The sequence below is a fragment of the Colobus angolensis genome, unplaced genomic scaffold (genome assembly GCF_000951035.1).
Source record: "Colobus angolensis palliatus isolate OR3802 unplaced genomic scaffold, Cang.pa_1.0 Scaffold27, whole genome shotgun sequence".
In the NCBI taxonomy this organism is placed as follows: Eukaryota; Metazoa; Chordata; class Mammalia; order Primates; family Cercopithecidae; genus Colobus; species Colobus angolensis.
In genome coordinates this window covers 4,306,453-4,323,927 of record NW_012115932.1, presented here as the reverse complement: position 1 = coordinate 4,323,927, position 17,475 = coordinate 4,306,453, and the positions used below count along the sequence as shown (strand labels likewise).

Below are 17,475 nucleotides of genomic sequence, written 5' to 3'. Positions count from 1 at the left end.
CAGTGAGCCGAGATAGCACCATTACACTCCAGCCTGGGTGACAGAGTGAGATTGTCTCAGAAAAAAAAAAAAAAAATGTGCTGACCAGAGACAGTGAAATCTGACCAGTCTTAGGAGCATTGCAGAACCCAAAGAAAAAGCACATATGGTTTCTTAATTATCACATATTTTAAAGTATAACTGTGTCCCGGGGGTGAAATTGGTCATGGACAGGGGCTCACTCCTGCTGACCAAAGGCACAGGTGGAGGAATAAGTCATAGTGGGCCTCAATGCATGCTCTTCTGTTTTCAGTCACATTGGAGAAACGGAGGCTAAAGATTTTTTTTTCTTTCCTTCCAAGTTTATGTATATTCGTATACTTTTTCAGGTAAAAGTGAACTTTTTGCTATAGGGATTTTGATTTTGAGGCTCTACGTCATCAGTTACCAGCTATATGGCACGGGGGACAGATACGTTGCAAAATCTTTTGTAAATTCCACTTTCCTATCTCTAAAATTAGGATTATAAGAAGAGCTATGGCCAGGCACGGTGGCTCACGCCTGTAATCCCAGGACTTTGGGAGGCTGAGGCAACCAGATCACTGGTCAGGAGTTCGAGACCAGCCTGGCCAACATGGCGAAACCCCATCTCTACTAAAAAATACAAAAATTAGCCGGGCGTGGTGGTGGGCACCTGTAATCCCAGCTTGAACCAGGAGGCGGAGCTTTCAGTGAGCTGAGACCACACCACTACACTCCAGCCTGAGTGACAAAGCAAGACTCTGTCTCAAAAAAAAAAAAAAAGAAGAGCTACTTCACTGAAGAATGTGGTGTTCAACAAATATACTAATGTGTGTTAAAGTGCTTTACAAACTGTAAATCCTAATACAGTACAAACTTTAATGAAAGGAACATAGGCTCTCCCTGTGCAGTCTAACTGTGACACTTAACATGTTGTGTGTGAAATTTAAGCAAATTATGTAACCTCCCTGAGCCTCAGTTTTCAGATATAGAAAATAGAGAAATCTTTCTTTAATACAAGATACCTGGAGTATTGTAAATATCCAATAAAGAAAAGTTCTAATTATATTTGCTGCACTTTCCCAGGAATAATCAAAGTTAACTCTTCTACTTGGAAGGGCTTCTGCAGGAGATAGGAGCAGAACGTCCTTAAAAACCTGTTGTGAAATCACCTTAGTGCTAACAACAGCAAAGAGGAACTAGACAAGATGGCTTGTTTCCTGGTTTCCTGCCCCCAGAGCATTTTTCCAGACTCTCTGACCACCTGGACACCCAAACTGGGAGCTGTCTCTCTGAAATATTATTAGAAAAGAGGGCAAGAGTCTAGATGTGAGAAAATATGAAAAAAGAAATTTCCCTTTTAACTAACAAAGGTTTGACTGCTGGCAGGACTTAGGAAACCACTGTGTCCCTAAATCACTGAATCCCAGCAACCTAGAACCAGGGAAAGGCAGACTGTGAGGTAGTTTGTCCAACTTTCCACCTCGTCCCATTAATGTGAGCTGATAAATCATGACCTTCCCCTGTTATTGGAGGATGGCAAATCAATACTTCCATTATCCTTATTATTACTCCCAAGGCACCTCTCTAGCAGCATGTGAGCTATTCTCTCCCAAGCACAGAGCAGAAAGGATGGCTAATCTGCTTCTGAGACCCCATCAATCACAACAGGAAGAGAAAGGATGAATTGGAAAGAAGAAACATAACAGTACGGAGGGGGAAAACAGCATTTGAAAAAGCCTAGAATAGTCGCTCTAAGTGTTGTCCTAGGACCTCCTTGATGACATTCAAGTGAGGGATGGTTAAAATGACAGATCCCTGGAAATGCTTAGTCTGTGGGTCAGGGGTATGACCCAGGAGCCTGCCTTAATTGACAACTTCTTCAGGTGGTTTTATGCACCTAAAGTTTGCACATTAAAAACCTAAAGATCTACTATTCACTGGTGGAAATATCACTTTAACGATCTTGAAGCTTTGTGGTCCTGCTATTCATCTCTCAGAAATAAGTTTTGCAGAATACTTGCATGCATACCTGTAGGAGTGGGCCAGCATCTTTCATGTCAATGTCAGCTATATTTCAGTTCCAGGGGAATGGAGATGTCCCTTGATTGACCCTATCAGTACTAAAACTTTAGTGTGCATAAAAGTCAGCCAAAGGGTTGGTAAAACAGAAATTGCTGGGCCCTACCCCTAGAGTTTTCTATTCAGGGGGTCTTGAGTGGGGCCTGAAAATTTACATTTCTAAAAAGTTCACAGGTTGGTTGGCTAATCCAAAAGTCATTCCCAGGCCAAGCGTGGTGGCTCATGCCTGTAATCCCAACACTTTGGGAGGCCAAGGTGGGCGAATCACCTGCAGTCAGGAGTTTAAGACCAGCTTGGCCAACAAGGCGAAATCTCGTCTCTACTAAAAATACAAAAATTACCCGGGCATAGTAGCGGGCGCCTGTAATCCCAGCTACTTGCGAGGCTGAGGCAAGAGAATTGCTTGAACCCAGGAGGCGGAGGTTGCAGTGAGCCAAGATCATGCCACCACACTCCAGCTTGGGTGACAGAGTGACTCAAAAAAAAGTCACAGGATATACTGATGCTGCTGGTCCAAGAAACACATTTAAAACCACTGGCACACATGGATGGATTTTTGGAGAGTGCTCTTTTTTTATTTAGGCAGAAAAGCATAATTAAGGAAGAGAGGAAAAAAATCCCTTGCAATCTTAACACCCACTACCCACTGGACATCCATACACTTACATGGACACACACACATTTCTCCTCTTGCAAAAAAAAAAGAATCACACTACATATTATCCTGTGCCTGTCTTCTTCATGGGACAACAAATCAGGACTCTCTCTCCACTCCTCCATGACTCACCTGTACAACATACTAAGAAATGCACAGCATGAATACTGTCTGGACTCATCACAATTGGGTGTTACATTGTCTTCAATAACTTTATTATTGTAACTAAACATGTTCTAAGTCAAACAACAGAGAAAAATACAAAAAAAAAAAGAAAAACACATCGCAAATCCCACCATCTCAGAGATAATCATTGTTAACAAATCGATGTACATCTTTCAACACAAGTATTCCTACACACATTTATTATTTTACATAAACTGAATCACAGACACCAAGTTATTTTGCAACATGCTTTTTCCACTTACATAAACCAAGTTTTGATAAAGCAAATACAACCTCAAAAATCTTTGAGAAATGTACTATCTAATGGAATCTTAACACAAATTCTCTATGAAATGAAGCATTATTTTATACAGTGAATTTCTGCCTACTCTTCACAGATACACCAGGTTAATTTTTTAATGTGTGTGTGTATCTGTGAATTCCACATTTCATTTATTAGGTTTGCTTCAGGAATAGTGCCCCTGAAATTAAAATGAGCCTTCTGTACTAAATCAGAGTTCTGAGCCAAAGTCAGTGTCTACAGCACGGACGAGGTGAAACCCAGAGCACTTGGAGCTTCTAGTATACATTCTGGATTTTCTCCATCAGTCTAGGACTGAAGACACCGATCTCTGGTCTCAGTTGAGATTTCACCAAGGTTCTGGTTCTAGAATGAGTCACTGGCTAAGGGTCTGATAAGCAAAGGGCGGAAGTGGGCAGAGTGTGAGAAGGGTGGGGGAGGTCCTTGATCTGATCAGTACAACCCAGAGAACACACCCATGTCCCACACGCTTGCCAGGGGGCCTTCATAATAACCAAGCACCCCTTTGCATCTGTAGAACATGGTTACGTGTTTTTTAATTTGCCATCCTGTTGTTAATTTGTCCCCATTTTCCAGATGAGGCTTGGTGAGATTCACTGAGATCATGCATACAAAGCCCTGAGCACAGTGCTCAGCACATAGTGGGTACTCAGTAAACCTTGGTGTCACTGAGAAGACAGACCGAGAATGAGCATGCCGTGGAGTCTTTCACCCGCCTCTCCTCTGGCACAGGTTACTCTTTCGTTCAGTAGACTGTAATGACATGGAAATTCCAGGACACCAAGAGACAACGATGAATCAAAAATCAGTTCCCAAAAGACAAATCACATTCCTTATTCCCCACCAAATCTAAAGCCTGATAAAGTCTATATAGCACTCGTGAGGCCTCTAACTTTCTGCCTAAAAGTGGTCATCAGCACAGCAAACCTGAGCCTCAGAATGGACCTAGCTTACTTGGTGACAGAGGAGGGCAACAGAAGGACTTGGCCCACGGCACCCAGCTGACCATGTCAGCAAATAGAGAGGCCTTCAAAACCTTTGCATTCCTGTTCCGTGGAGAAACTGAGGATTGGAGTAAAGTCTAATTACAACCTCTTTTTGCCTTGTTTGAAATACAAGGGGACAATGTAGCCCTAATATATTTATAGAAGGAAGTAAAGATTCAAATAAAGGAAGAGGGGGACCAAAAGAAGGGCATACCCATGTTTCTCATCTTCTTTCACCACAGATCTTAAAAAGGAACCAGAAGCCTCAGCAGTCCATGCTAAAGAATCATTGTCACATTCTGTTATTCCCTCTGATTCTGTGAAGAGGGGGAAAAAAATCATTGCATGGCAATGCCTGTGTCTCAAGCTTCATTAAAGAGATTTCTCCCAAGAGTCTCCTATAACAGCATGTAAAGCACTTACGACAGTACCTGAATCATCGTTAAGTAATCAATAAATGTAAACGAGTAGCAGCAGCAGCAGCAGCAGCAAAAGAGACTTGCTGAGATCATTCATTTAGCTACTTGGAACCCTGCTTAGCATAGAATTCAAGTCTTTTCACAATCAAATGAACATTTCTCACAGGAACCCACACTCCTTATTCCTTCAGAGCCTGAGACTCTGCCTTCTGTCTCCAGTCTTCCAAGCTCCTCAGCAGACTGAAGTTCTCCATGATCTACTCTCTCCAGTGTCCTCAAGCCCACGATGACAGAGATATCCCAGCTGAAGAACTGAATTTCACAGGTCTGACACTGACACAACCCATGGAATTCAGTTCTCAAAGCTGAGGATACACATAGGCTTTTCAGAGATGGTGCAAAGACCCCTCCTTGCAGTCCAGGCCTGTCCCAGCCCTGTAAAATACAAGAGTGAAAAGCCTGGTAAATCCAATGCAGCTGCTTCCCAGTACCACGCCTAGTCCTGGTACTCATGAGTTATAAACATCGGAGGGGGCCAGGTCAGCAGTCTGGAATGCTGACGTGGGTGGATCTCTTGAGCCCAGGAGTTCAAGACTAGCCTGGGCAACATAGAGAGACTTTCTCTCTACTAGAAATAAAAAATTAGCCATGCATTGTGGCATGTGGTGGGAGGATCGCTTGAGCCTGGGAATTGGAAGGTGCAGTGAGCTATGATTGCACCACTGTGCTCCAGCCTGGGCCACAGAGACTCTATTAAAACAAAAAAAATCTGGAGGGGATGTGCACGGTAGACACGCACATCGTTAAGCATCATTACATGTGGTAGCTGGCCTTTCCTGCCTCATGGCCCTTCCATATGCCATCCCCCTGGCCTGGAAAACTCGTTCATCTCTTTAACATCAACTTATCCCGAGGTTCTTGCTTTCAATGTCATTTCCTCAGAGAGGCCATCTATGGCAGAGATTGCTAATTGTTTGCCCAATATATATTCTCTTCTAATAGAACCCTTAAGTGCTATCTGAACAGATGGACATCTGACTTTGTTTCCCCACTGGGTGTGACAAAGTGCTGAATATGAGCAGGAGTGGAGAGTTTTGTACTGTTTCCCTCCCTCTTCTCAGGCTTGGACTGTAGGCATGGTAGAGAGCCACTGTGGACCATGCAAATGAGTGCAGCCCCCCAGGGAACAGCAGAGCAGCATGCCAGAAGAGCCCCAAAATGGTGAGGCTTCCATATGCACCCTAGACCACTTACACCTGCACTGATAGATCAGCAAGAAAGGAACATCTACCTTATTTAAGCCACTGTTACTTGGGGATCTCTGTAAGAGCACTTGAATGTTTACCTACCGCCCCCCCATTAGCCTCCAGCTAGTCTCTTTCATAATATGGGATTCTTTTCCTTCACTATAATTTGTAATTGTTAGATAATTTTGTATAATTATTTGATTAAAATTATCTCTCCAACAAGACTGCTTTCCACAAGCACAGAGACCATGCTAGTGTTTTTTAAATATGTATACAGGCCAGGTGTGGTGGCTCACACCTGTAATCTCGGAACTTTGGGAGGCTGAGGCAGGCGGATCACCTGAGGTCAGGAGTTCAAGTTTCACCTAACATGATGAAACCCCATTTCTAACAAAAATACAAAAATTAGCCAGGCATGGTGGCACACACCTGTAGTCCCTGCTACTTGGGAGGCTAAGGCAGAAGAATCACTTGAACCCGGGAGGTAGAGGTTGCAGTGAGCTAAGATTGCACAATGAAACTCCAGCCTGGGTGACAAAGTGAGACTCCATCTCCAAAAAATAATAATAAAATAAGTATATGATAGCCCTATTGAGTTATAGCTCACATACCAGACAATGCACCTACTTAAAGTGAAAAACACATTGGTTTTTTAGTATATTTGCAGAGTTGTACAACCATCATAATCAATTCCAGAACATTTTCATCATCCCAAAATTAGATCTCATAACCATTAGCAGTCAATCTCCATTCCCCTCCCTCACCCCTGGGGAATCACTAATCTACTTTCTGTCTATATATATGCTGGACATCTTATATAAATGAAATCATATAATCAGTGGCCTTTTGTGACTGACTTCTTTCACTTAGGATAATGCTTGCAAGATATATCCATGTTTTAATGCGTATCAGTAAATCCTTCCTAGGGATGAATAATATTCCATCGTAAGGATCTACCACATTTTATTTATCCATTCATCAGCTGATGGGCATTTGGGTTGTTGCTACCTTTTGCCTATTTGATAATGCTTCTATGAATGAATACTCAGGTACAAGTTTTGTGTGGACATATGTTTGCATTTCTCATGGATGTGTGAATCCAAAAGTATCTGAGACAGATCTCAATCCATTTAGGAAGTTTATTTTGCCAAGGTTAAGCACATGCCTGTCACACAGCCTCGGAAGGTCCTGACAACATGTGCCCAAGGTGTTCGGGGCACAGCTTGGTTTTATACATTATAGGGAAATATGAGACATCAATCAATGTATGTAAGATGTACACTGGTTCAGTCTGGAGAGGTGGGACAACTAGAAGCGAGGTTGGGGGCTTCCAGATCATAGGTAGATGCGAGACAAACTGTTGCATGTTTTGGTCTCTGGTTAGCCTTTTACTGAATACACAATTTACATGTGAGAGGAGGGTAGAGGAATAGTCACTTATGACTTAGTCTGACTTAGTGAAATAATAGGGCGGAGGAAGCAATCAGGCATGCATTGGTCTCACATGAGCAGAGGAATGACTGAATTCTCTCTGTCCTTTGTCCACAAGGAATTTCCTTGTGGGCAAATTGTGAGGGAGGTATGTAGCTTTTTTATCTTTGTAGCTAGCTTGCGTAGGAATAAAATGGGAGGCAGGTTTACCTAATACAGTTTCAGTTTGACTTCCCTTTGGCTTAGTGATTTTGGGAGTCCTGAGATCTATTTTCCTTTCACGGATGTATACCTAAGTGTGGAATTTCTGTGTCATAGGTTAACTCTACGGCTATCATTTGGTGAATGGCCAGATTGTTTTCCAAAGCGGCCACACCATTTTACAATTCCACCAGCAGTGTATGAGGGTTCCAGTTTCTCCACATCTTGCCAATACTTGTTAATGTCTATCTTTTGAGTATAGTTATCCTAGTAGGTGTGAAGTGGTATCTCACTATGGTTTTGATTTGCATTTTCCTATGGCTAATGATGTTGAGTATCTCTTCATGTGCTTACTGGCCATTTGTATAGCTTCTCTGGAGAAATGTCTATTCAGATTTTTTTGTCAATTTTGTAATTGAGTTGTTTGTATTTTTATTATTGAGTTGTAAGGGTTCTCTATATATTCTAGATACAAGTCCCACATGTATAATTTGCAAATATTTTCTCCCATTCTTTGGGTGGCTTTTTAACTTTCTTAATGGGGTCTGTGCATGTGTTTTTTGTAACATTATTTCCAGCTTCTAGCATAATGTCTTGATCATAGTAGGAACTCCAGTGAAGGATGGATGGAAGGATGGAAGGAAGGAACAAAGGGAGGGAGGTGGAGAGGGGAGGAGAGAGGAGGGGAGGAAGGGAGGGAGGCTAGGTCTCAATAATGCAGGCTTCCATCACAACTGTCCCAGCACTGACTAACTAGGGTAGACATTAAAAGCTGATTGAGCCAGTGCCCTTATACAAAAGCTAGAATGCACAAAAGCCCACCAAGAGTTTTGCCTGGACACTAAAGCATGACAAAATAACAAAGGAATTCTTAACAGGACCCATTTAGGATTAAACAAGTTTTAATGGGGATCTGAAGAAACTCCCCAGGCCTCCACAAACAAGTGTATTGGGGGTCTAAAGGAACTCCCTGAACCTCCCTGATTTAGCAGGAGACAAGATAAGTAACCACCCCAGCACCTGGACCCATTTAGATGAAGTAAATTTACTGAGGCTCTAAAGGAAGGTCTTCAGGACTCAGACCTTAGTTATAGATTAAAAGAAATTAATCACTAATGTCTTTAGATGAATGCACACTTACATGTAGACATATAATTTAGAAAACTTTGTAATTTTGAGTTGGTCTAGTGATAACTTCCTGGCCTTCTCCCTGTAACCGGTTACAGAAATCAAAATTATCTTCCTCCCCAGTTCATCTGCATCTTGTTATTGGGCCCCGAGAAATAGCAGCCTGACCCTCAGTTTGGTCTAGGAACAGGAGGGAGCGAGAAAACGAAGGGAGGGAAGGGAGGGAAGGAGAGAGGGAGAGAGGGAAGGAGAGAGGGAAGGAGGGAGGAAGGGAGGGATGGAACTTACTTTTACAAACCACACAGTTTAATTTCCTTATTTTAAAGATGGGGAAACTGAAAAGTTAAAAACATTAAGATGACAGCATGATGAGATAATAAAAACAAGGTGATAGGCTGGGCACGGTGGCTCATGCCTGTAATCCCAGCACTTAGGGAGGCCAAGGTGAGGGGATCACAAGGTCAGGAGTTTGACACCAGCCTGGCCAACATGGTGAAACCCCATGTCTACTAAAAATACAAAAATTAGCTGAGCATGATGGTACACACTTGTAGTCCCAGCTACTCAGGAGGCTGAGGCAGGAGGATTGCTTGAAACTGGGAAGTGGAGGTTGCAGTGAGCTGAGATCATGCCACTGCACTCCAGCCTGGGTGACAGAGTGAGACTGTCTCAAAAAAAAAAAAAAAAAATGGTGACAGAAGTTAGAACTGGGTTTTAGCCCTAGCTTTTCTCCTACCAGCTGTGAGAACTAGGCAGGTCACATAACCTCTCTACACATCAGAGACCTCCTTAGAAATGGTCCTCTCTCACCAATCAGGTATTCGAAGGAGCAAAGTAAACTAATGTATGAGAAACCACTGCTTCAACATGAGTTATAATTGAGGACCAAGGTCAAATAGCTAAATCAGCCTGGTCAGAAAATGATGGCAGGTGGCCGAGGTTCCAGTCCAGGGTGAAGTATAGGGAGCTATATGTTATTTTTCAGATTGTTGCTGATTTTCTTCACCAATTAGAAGATTTTCTGGTTCAGTACAGAAAAGGGCACCATTAAATTTGTGGCAAACACACAAACCCTGGGTCCTCCCATCACTGATAGTCCTAAACAAGAAGTGTTGCTTCCACTAAATGTAGCCCCAAGCCGAGATTGTTTTATTCACGACTGGATCCCTGGCACCTAACCGTGCCTGGCACATGGCGGATGCACAAAAGTAGTGTTTAAATTGTGGACAAATGAATGAGTGGGTGAACAAATGAACAGCAACTGTAAAATAAACCTGAACCCCAGTATCTGAATGAAGCCAGGGGGAATTAATCTACCAGTAGAAGGATTCTGGGGTAACATTTGGGTATATCTGGAGAAAGCAAAGTGTAACACTTAGACAACAGGCTCTGGGAGTTTTGCTGCCAGAGTTCTAATTCCAGCTCTGAGCCTGCCGTGAGTGCAGAGGGAAAAAGCGGCAGCCACGCATTTTCATCTCTGCTTAAACTTGCATCTATTTATGTCTATCGCTGTGCTACATCCATGCCTTTCATTCCTTCTGTTCCATGCCAGGCTTCATGCTCCCGTTCAGTCATGGCCCTAAGCCAAAGCTCAGGCATTTTTTTAATTCTGGTTGGATCCACACAATTTGGTGATTACTATATAAACGTTTTGTATTGCTCATGCTGCAGCACCAAACCCGTTTACTCATAATGATTCACTAGAGACACTCACTTCCCTCAAGTGACATGTAATGGCTTCTCCATCACCCTCAACGTGACCTTTTACACTTAGAATACAATGTAAATTATTTGAGAGTCTCCACTTTTTTAAGTAAGCGTCGCCTTCCCTTTCACATGAAGGAAAACCAAGACATGGAAGGGGAAAAGTGCTCCAAGTGGTTTTGCCATGTAGCCCAGGCTGGTCTCAAATTCCTGGGCTCAAGCAATCCACCACCTCGGCCTCCCAAAGTGCTGGTATTATAGGCATGAGACATCACAACCAGCCAACAAGGCACTTTCATGCAAATCTCACTTCACTCTCAAAAGCCATAAAAAAAAATGCCATTGCTGTCCTCACTTGATTAAAAAAGAGGAGGAGGAGAAGGAAAAAGAAGAGAAGGAGGAGGAGGAGCAGCAGCTAAGCAGTTAAAACATCAACCTAACACATACAACTAACACTTTTAACCATTCGGCCCCACTGTCTGGCTCCTGGAGACGTAAACAAAAATGGTTTCTTCCCTAAAGGAATTCAAAGACTAGATAAGGTGGCAAGATATACAGATGAAAAATAAGTAACTGCAGAATGCTAGATAACTATGTACTCAGCCTGGCCTTCACAAGAGAGGCTAGCAGCTGGTAGAAAGGAGATCTTTTTTTCAATCCCTCTGTGGGTCCGGCAAGCTCTGCCTTCACAGTACACCTAGAATCTAACTGTTTACCCTCACCCAAGCCACCATCAGCTCCCACCTCGGAGACCTGCATAACAGTGAGGTCTCCTGATTCCACTCCTGCCTCTGCAGTCCACCCTCCAAATAGCAGTCAGAGAGATCTTATTAAAAGATAACTCAAAAGTAAGAGCTAAATAATGAGAACACATTGGACACAGGGAGGGGAACATCACATACCAGGGCCTGTCGGAGGGTGGGGAGCAAGGGGAGGGAGAGCATTAGGAGAAATACCTAATGCATGTGGGGCTTAAAACCTAGATGACAGGTTGATGGGTGCAGCAAACCACCATGGCACATGTATACCTAGGTAACAAACCTGTGCCTTCTGTACATGTATCCCAGAACTTAAAGTACACACACACACACACACACACACACAAAGAGGCCAGGCACGGTGGCTCACGCTTGTAATCCCAGCACTTTGGGAAAGGAAGGTGGGCAGATCATCTGAGGTCAGGAGTTCAAGACCAGCCTGGCCAACATGGTGAAACCCCGTCTCTATCAAAATACAAAAATTAGCTGGGCATGCTGGCAGGTGCCTGTAATCCCAGCTACTCGGGAGGCTGAAGCAAGAAGAATTGCTTGATCCTGGGAGGTGGAGGTTGCAGTGAGCCGAGATCATGCCATTGCACTCCAGCCTGGGAGACAGAGCAGGACTCCATCTCAAAAAATAAAAAAGGAGAGATAAATCAAATCATGTCACTCCCCTGCATAAAGCTCTCCAGCAGCTTTCCATCACACAGAGAACAAAACCCAAACCCCTCAGTATGGCCTACAAGGCCCATGTCATCTGGCCCCTGCCTCTACCTCCAATCTCCTTTTCTACCATCCTTCCCTCATCCATCCACTCCTGCCCACCTGGCTTCCTTGCTGTTCTTAATTGCACCAAGCTATTACCTCTTCCTGGAAGGGTCTTTCCCAAAATATTTCCACTGTTCACCTCTTACTTCTTCCAGATTCTTCTCAAACGTCACCTCATCAGAGTCCATCCCTCACCTACCCTACCTAAAAGAACCACAGACATGCCCCACCCATTCCTCAAATGTTCCAGCCCCTTGCCTGCTTTTCTGCCTCATAGAATTTATTATTAGTTCACGGTTATAGTTACTTATTTGTTTACTGCCTTTCTGCCTCGTAAGAGCGAAAGTTTCATGGGAGTTGGCGCTTTAACCAGAAGAATGCCTGGCACAGAGTAGGTCCGTTTCTCAATCATTTTCATTATCATCCTTCTAAGGAAACTTTTCAGACTTTTTTTTTCCTAATCCCCCCTACTATGAAATGTTAACACTACAGATATATGTCTACATATACTATGTGTATATTTGTGCTTTACACATAAAGAGAGTAAGTTTTTTTTCACCCCTTAAGGGCCAATTTTCATGCTCCTCGAGGGGAGGCATATCTTCCCCATGGAATAGGTGCTTGATAAAAATGTGTTGAATGGATAAAAGTCCTGAGGAGAGCAGCAAGCTCTTAGAGACAGACATCATTCAAGGTATAAAGTTCAGCTGGGGAAATTCCAAGCCTCCCCCCACTCAACCCTCCCATCTTTGTAGCATGAGCACATCCTGTCATGCTGTGTCTGGTGACTATCCGGTATTTTTCTAATGCAGATTTTCAACTTTCAAACAAAACGCAACTCTTGTTTTGCATCCCAGCTCCCACTGCTATTTTGGATCCTTGAATTCACTTTTTCTACACCCTCCTCCCCAGGCAAGCTTTAAAATCCAGATAAGGCCCGCTCCATTCGTTTATTCTTTCCTTCATCCTACAACCTGCACTAAGTTCCTATGTGAACCAGGTGCTAGAGATGAAAAGATGATGATGATTCAATCCCTGCCCTCTGGAAGCTTATGAGTGTGTGAGGTTAGACAAAGAGGATGCTAAGTTCAACATACCAAGGACTCCAGGACGAGCAACAAAGTGCTTTGAAAGGACAACTGTACTGACCCAGTGGGACCTCACCTTGCTCATCCATTCACCCACCACAGACTTACAGAGCACCTGCTGTGTGTGTCAGGCCTGTGCCAGATCCTGGGGTTGCAGCACAGACAAGACCAGCATGGCCCATGGAGATCACCAAACAGGAGAGACTGAAATCTCACTGATAATCACACAGACAAGTGAGTCCAAATGTGATAAATGCGACCGGTGGAAAAGCTGAAGATTCTGGGAAGCACCTGGTAGTTGGAAAGAAATGACATTTAAGGAGAAACCCTGAAGAATAAGTAGAGAGTGGTCTGGTGAAGACAAGGTAAAGGGGAGTCCCAGGCACAGGGAATGGAATGTCCAAACAGTCACAAATGGGATGTGACCAGGCACTCTTGTGAGGACGGAGAGAGATCCCTCTACTGAGGTCAATAACGAGACCAGGGATGGCATGAGGAGAGGGAGGCCCAGGCAGGCAAGAGCTGATTCATGTTGGCCTTGCTGAGAAATATGGAGTTGACCTTAACGAAAGACAGAGGAAACGGTGAAGGAATATGATCCAGGTTGTATTTTTTAAATATTCTGGTTAGGTGTGGAAAACAGCTGGGAGGAGAGTAAAAAATCATCCCACACATCTGTCATCCGATCACACAATTTCACATGCTATCCTGTGGGGTCTTGCACCCACTGGTGCAAGTCCTGTGAGACTGTGAAATTCTCAAAGGCAGATATCACATTTTCCGCCTCTTTTAACCCTGTCCCACAATAGCAGTGCATCGTACCTGGTAGACAATTAGAAAACACTTCTTGAGTAATTATTTTATAATAACAAGTTCTATGCTTTTATTATGATTAACCACTCCTTCTCTCTGCCTTCTGAAAGTTCCCCTCCTGTCCTCAGTCATCTTCCCATCCTGTGCCTGACTGACATATTCTGTTTTGGAAGACCACAGTATCTTTCAGATGACCTCCCACAAGCTCCCAGTCACTGCATTGCACGGAAAGCTGGACATCAGGGTGGTGATGATCTGAATGGTAAGCCATTGGCCCCCTTACTGCCCCCAACCCCTACCTGTCCCTGGTCACCCAGACCCTCGAACCTCCAGTTCCGCAGAATCTATATCTCCAATAAGGCACTAGTTTGTTCCTGTGCTACTGAAGTAGCCAGGCCAAAACAAACTTAAACTGCACAGTCGGAGCCATTCCTCAGCCAGAATGGGGAACAGGACAGAGCAACACAGCAAAGTAATTGCCTCCTATTTACCAGGACGTACTTTGCGCTCTGAGCCATTTTGTCAACTTCATGAGATTTGCAGTCAGAAAACACAGAACAAAAGAGCAATATGAAGGTCTTTTAAACATTGACCATTTACATTTGTCAGCATGGCTGCTCCATCCATTATTATCATTTTCCCAGTCCACAGCCCAGGAAAACTGTAGTTGCATTAGATCAATAAAAAATTGAATTCTCTTTTAAGACACAGTTCTATTGTGTAACTCTGTTGGGCAAATGTGTAACTTGTCCTATGAAAAGAAATCCCATACCTCATTTGGTCATAGTGCATTGTGACAGAGAAACTATTTGCTTCCATTTTCAAGAATTCACTCCCTTTCCTTTTATGTATTTTTCTCACCATATGAGGGAAAATTATAAAGGAACCCAAAAGTTGTTGTAAATATGACTTTGCCAGCTCTCACCCCCAAAAATACTACTGTGGCACTTTGCTCTTGCTATACAGAGTGAGAATAAAGGAATGGGTTTTCAATATGCGAGGCTTTTAGGAGAGACTTACCTAGTACAACTTTACAAATTCAATACCCTTTCAAAGCTAAATTAATCCTGGTCTTTCAGTTCATTCTCAAAAGATGTAAAGGAGATACATCCAAATTGCTTTATATGCTGGCTATTAAAAAAAAAAAAGTATGTAGTACCTAACGTAGCACTTTATTTTTAAATTTTTTTTAAATAGTCTGCATAATTATCTCATTTAGATCTCTGCACCACCTTAGGAGGAAAGCTGGAGCAAGCATGGAAACATTTTGGGGTCAACAGATTTTTGCCAAGAAGGAGCTGTAAGGTGATCCTCCAGTACTGAACTTCGCTAGCCCTTTCTGTAAAACAAATTCCCCTTATAACCATGAGGTGAGTTCCTGCAAGGTGAAAAGAAACATTACTAAACGCAAATAGCCAAACAAATAATTGCAACCCATACACCTTGTGCTGGGCACCTCTAGGCTCTGGGGCCCAGTCAGCTGGGAATCAGACGCCTGGCATAAAACATGCTTAAAGTCACAGAAACTCAGGACTAGATTCACTAAGCAGAAACAGGCAATACATTTCTCCCTGGTCTTCCAGCCTATACATTTCAAACTTGGTAACTGTTTTCTATTTGGGGTTGGGGAGAATATTCTAAGTTTCACACACCTGTTTCCATGGTCTTGACATTCTGTCTCTATGTGAATGGGCTCTGCCCATACAAAGGGAATGTCTGGGGTCCATTCCCTTTGTAGTTACTCAGGTACCAGTCTCTGGGGACAAGTCCCTCCATAAAGGTCACCACCTCCCAAAAAGCTTCTCCAATTCCCTCCCCACGTCCACAGCTTTAGATGCTTACCTCTGTGGAAACAATCCTCTCCTTCCAATCTCCAAGAAATAAACTCTTCAGAAATCCAAAATGTCTTATTTGACCTGAATGTGTCCTCTATCTTTACAATGCCTGACTCATGGAAAGCTTGCAAATGAATAATAACAGTTATCATTGTAGTTAAGATGTATTAAATAAATGCTTATTATGTGTGAGGCTAAATGAATTCTTTCACTAAAAATTCCTAATAAAACTGTGAGGTAGGTACTACAATCAACTTCATTTTATAAATGAGAAAAATTGGGCTCAGAAAGGTTCGGCAGCTTTCCCAGGGCCACAGAGCTGGCAAGTTAAGAAACTAGGTTTTCAATTTAATCATGCTGCCTCCAGAACTCAGGCTTCCAACCATTCTGCTGTATTGACTAAGTGAATTAAGTGAGCATTACCAAGGTCATCAAACCAATGAGCCTGACTACAGTCCCCACCGCTCAGTCCAAGGCACTTCCTTCTCTTCGTCAAACCAAGTTCTGGTTTCACTGGAAGAAGGAATTGAGCCTTTAGGACAAAGGCAGAGATAGCCTACACCTGCCATCCTCAACCAGCTCTTACGCACTAGAAATAATCATCCCCGGGAGAAAGGCTCTCAGGCAAGCTTAATAATAAACATATTGGTTTTACAGTAGCTGCTGCTACAAAAAGCAAAACAAAAACAAAAAAAAAATTTCTGGGTGACTAAGTAACATGAATTGCTAGAAGGCGAGTCTTCATCCATCCCCCTCTGAATTGCAAGATGATGGTGTGTTTTAACAGCAAATGAATACAGCATTCCCAAAGTCATCAAGTTAATGAATCAAGTAAATCCTCAGTCTTCTCCTTATCCAGATTTTTATCTTCCCCACTGTTATTACCATCTTGCTCAGAAAATCATTTCTGGGCCTTTCTCCTGTTCCAAAGAGGTGGATTGTCACTTAAAGGCCTGTTAACTAACTAGAATTGCTGTTCTGCAGCTGCAAATAAAATTCACACACAGCTCAGATGAGTTTATCATGGGAGTTGATTAATTAGCAGTTACGGAGCCCTGAAAATAGAGTTCCATTTCATTAACATAGACATGTAATGTTTTGGTGCATATTGTTGTGATTTAAACATATTTGCTCCACAGCAGAGAAGATATGGAGGTGTAGGAAAAATGGGAAGTCTATGGGATAATCAGGAGTGAGATCAAATGTAAAGGATTTTTTTAAATAATGTAATGGTTAACATTCAGCTCAGGTCTTTCCTACCAGAGTCTGTTCTGAGCATTTTGTGTGATTAATTAGCTCACACAAATTTGGCCTTCATGACCATCCTAGGAGATAGGCACTATTATTGTTAGCATTTTACACAGGAGGAAATTGTAAACCAAAAACAAAATTTGAAGCCCCCCCCCCCCACCACCACCACCACCCAACCCCAACCATCTGAATGGACTTCCTCCTCAGCCAAGGCTCTTTTAAAATGTAACCTGAGAGACTGTTTCAGGCCATGATGGGAAGTGGGGTTCGAACATGCCACATTATACCTCTCCAGCATTAAATCAACATAGACTGTAAGTCTGATAAGAAATATCTTATGGGCCAGGCACCATGGCTCTTGCCTGTAATCTCAGCACTTTTGGAGGCTGAGGCAGGCAGATCATCTAAGGTCATGAGTTCGAAAACAGCCTGGTCAACATGGTGAAACCTTGTCTCTACTAAAAATACAAAACTGAGCCATGTGTGGTGGTGCCCACCTATAGTCCCAGCTACTCTGGAGGCTGAGGCAGGAGAATCGCTTAAACCTGGGAGGTGGAGGTTGCAGTGAGCCGAGGTCGCACCACTGCACTCCACCCTTGGCAGCAGAGCAGGACTCTGTCTC

At 43.1% G+C, this 17,475-nt stretch overlaps 1 long non-coding RNA gene across 1 annotated transcript in view; it reads right to left on the bottom strand.

The window, feature by feature from the left end:
* Positions 1-2,935: 2,935 nt before the first annotated feature.
* Positions 2,936-17,475, bottom strand: part of LOC105515795 — a 19,948-nt gene continuing 5,408 nt past the window's right edge. Inside the window, exon 2 of the long non-coding RNA XR_001002389.1 lies at positions 2,936-5,064. This is a non-coding gene — a long non-coding RNA (uncharacterized LOC105515795). The remainder of the gene's footprint in view (positions 5,065-17,475) is intronic.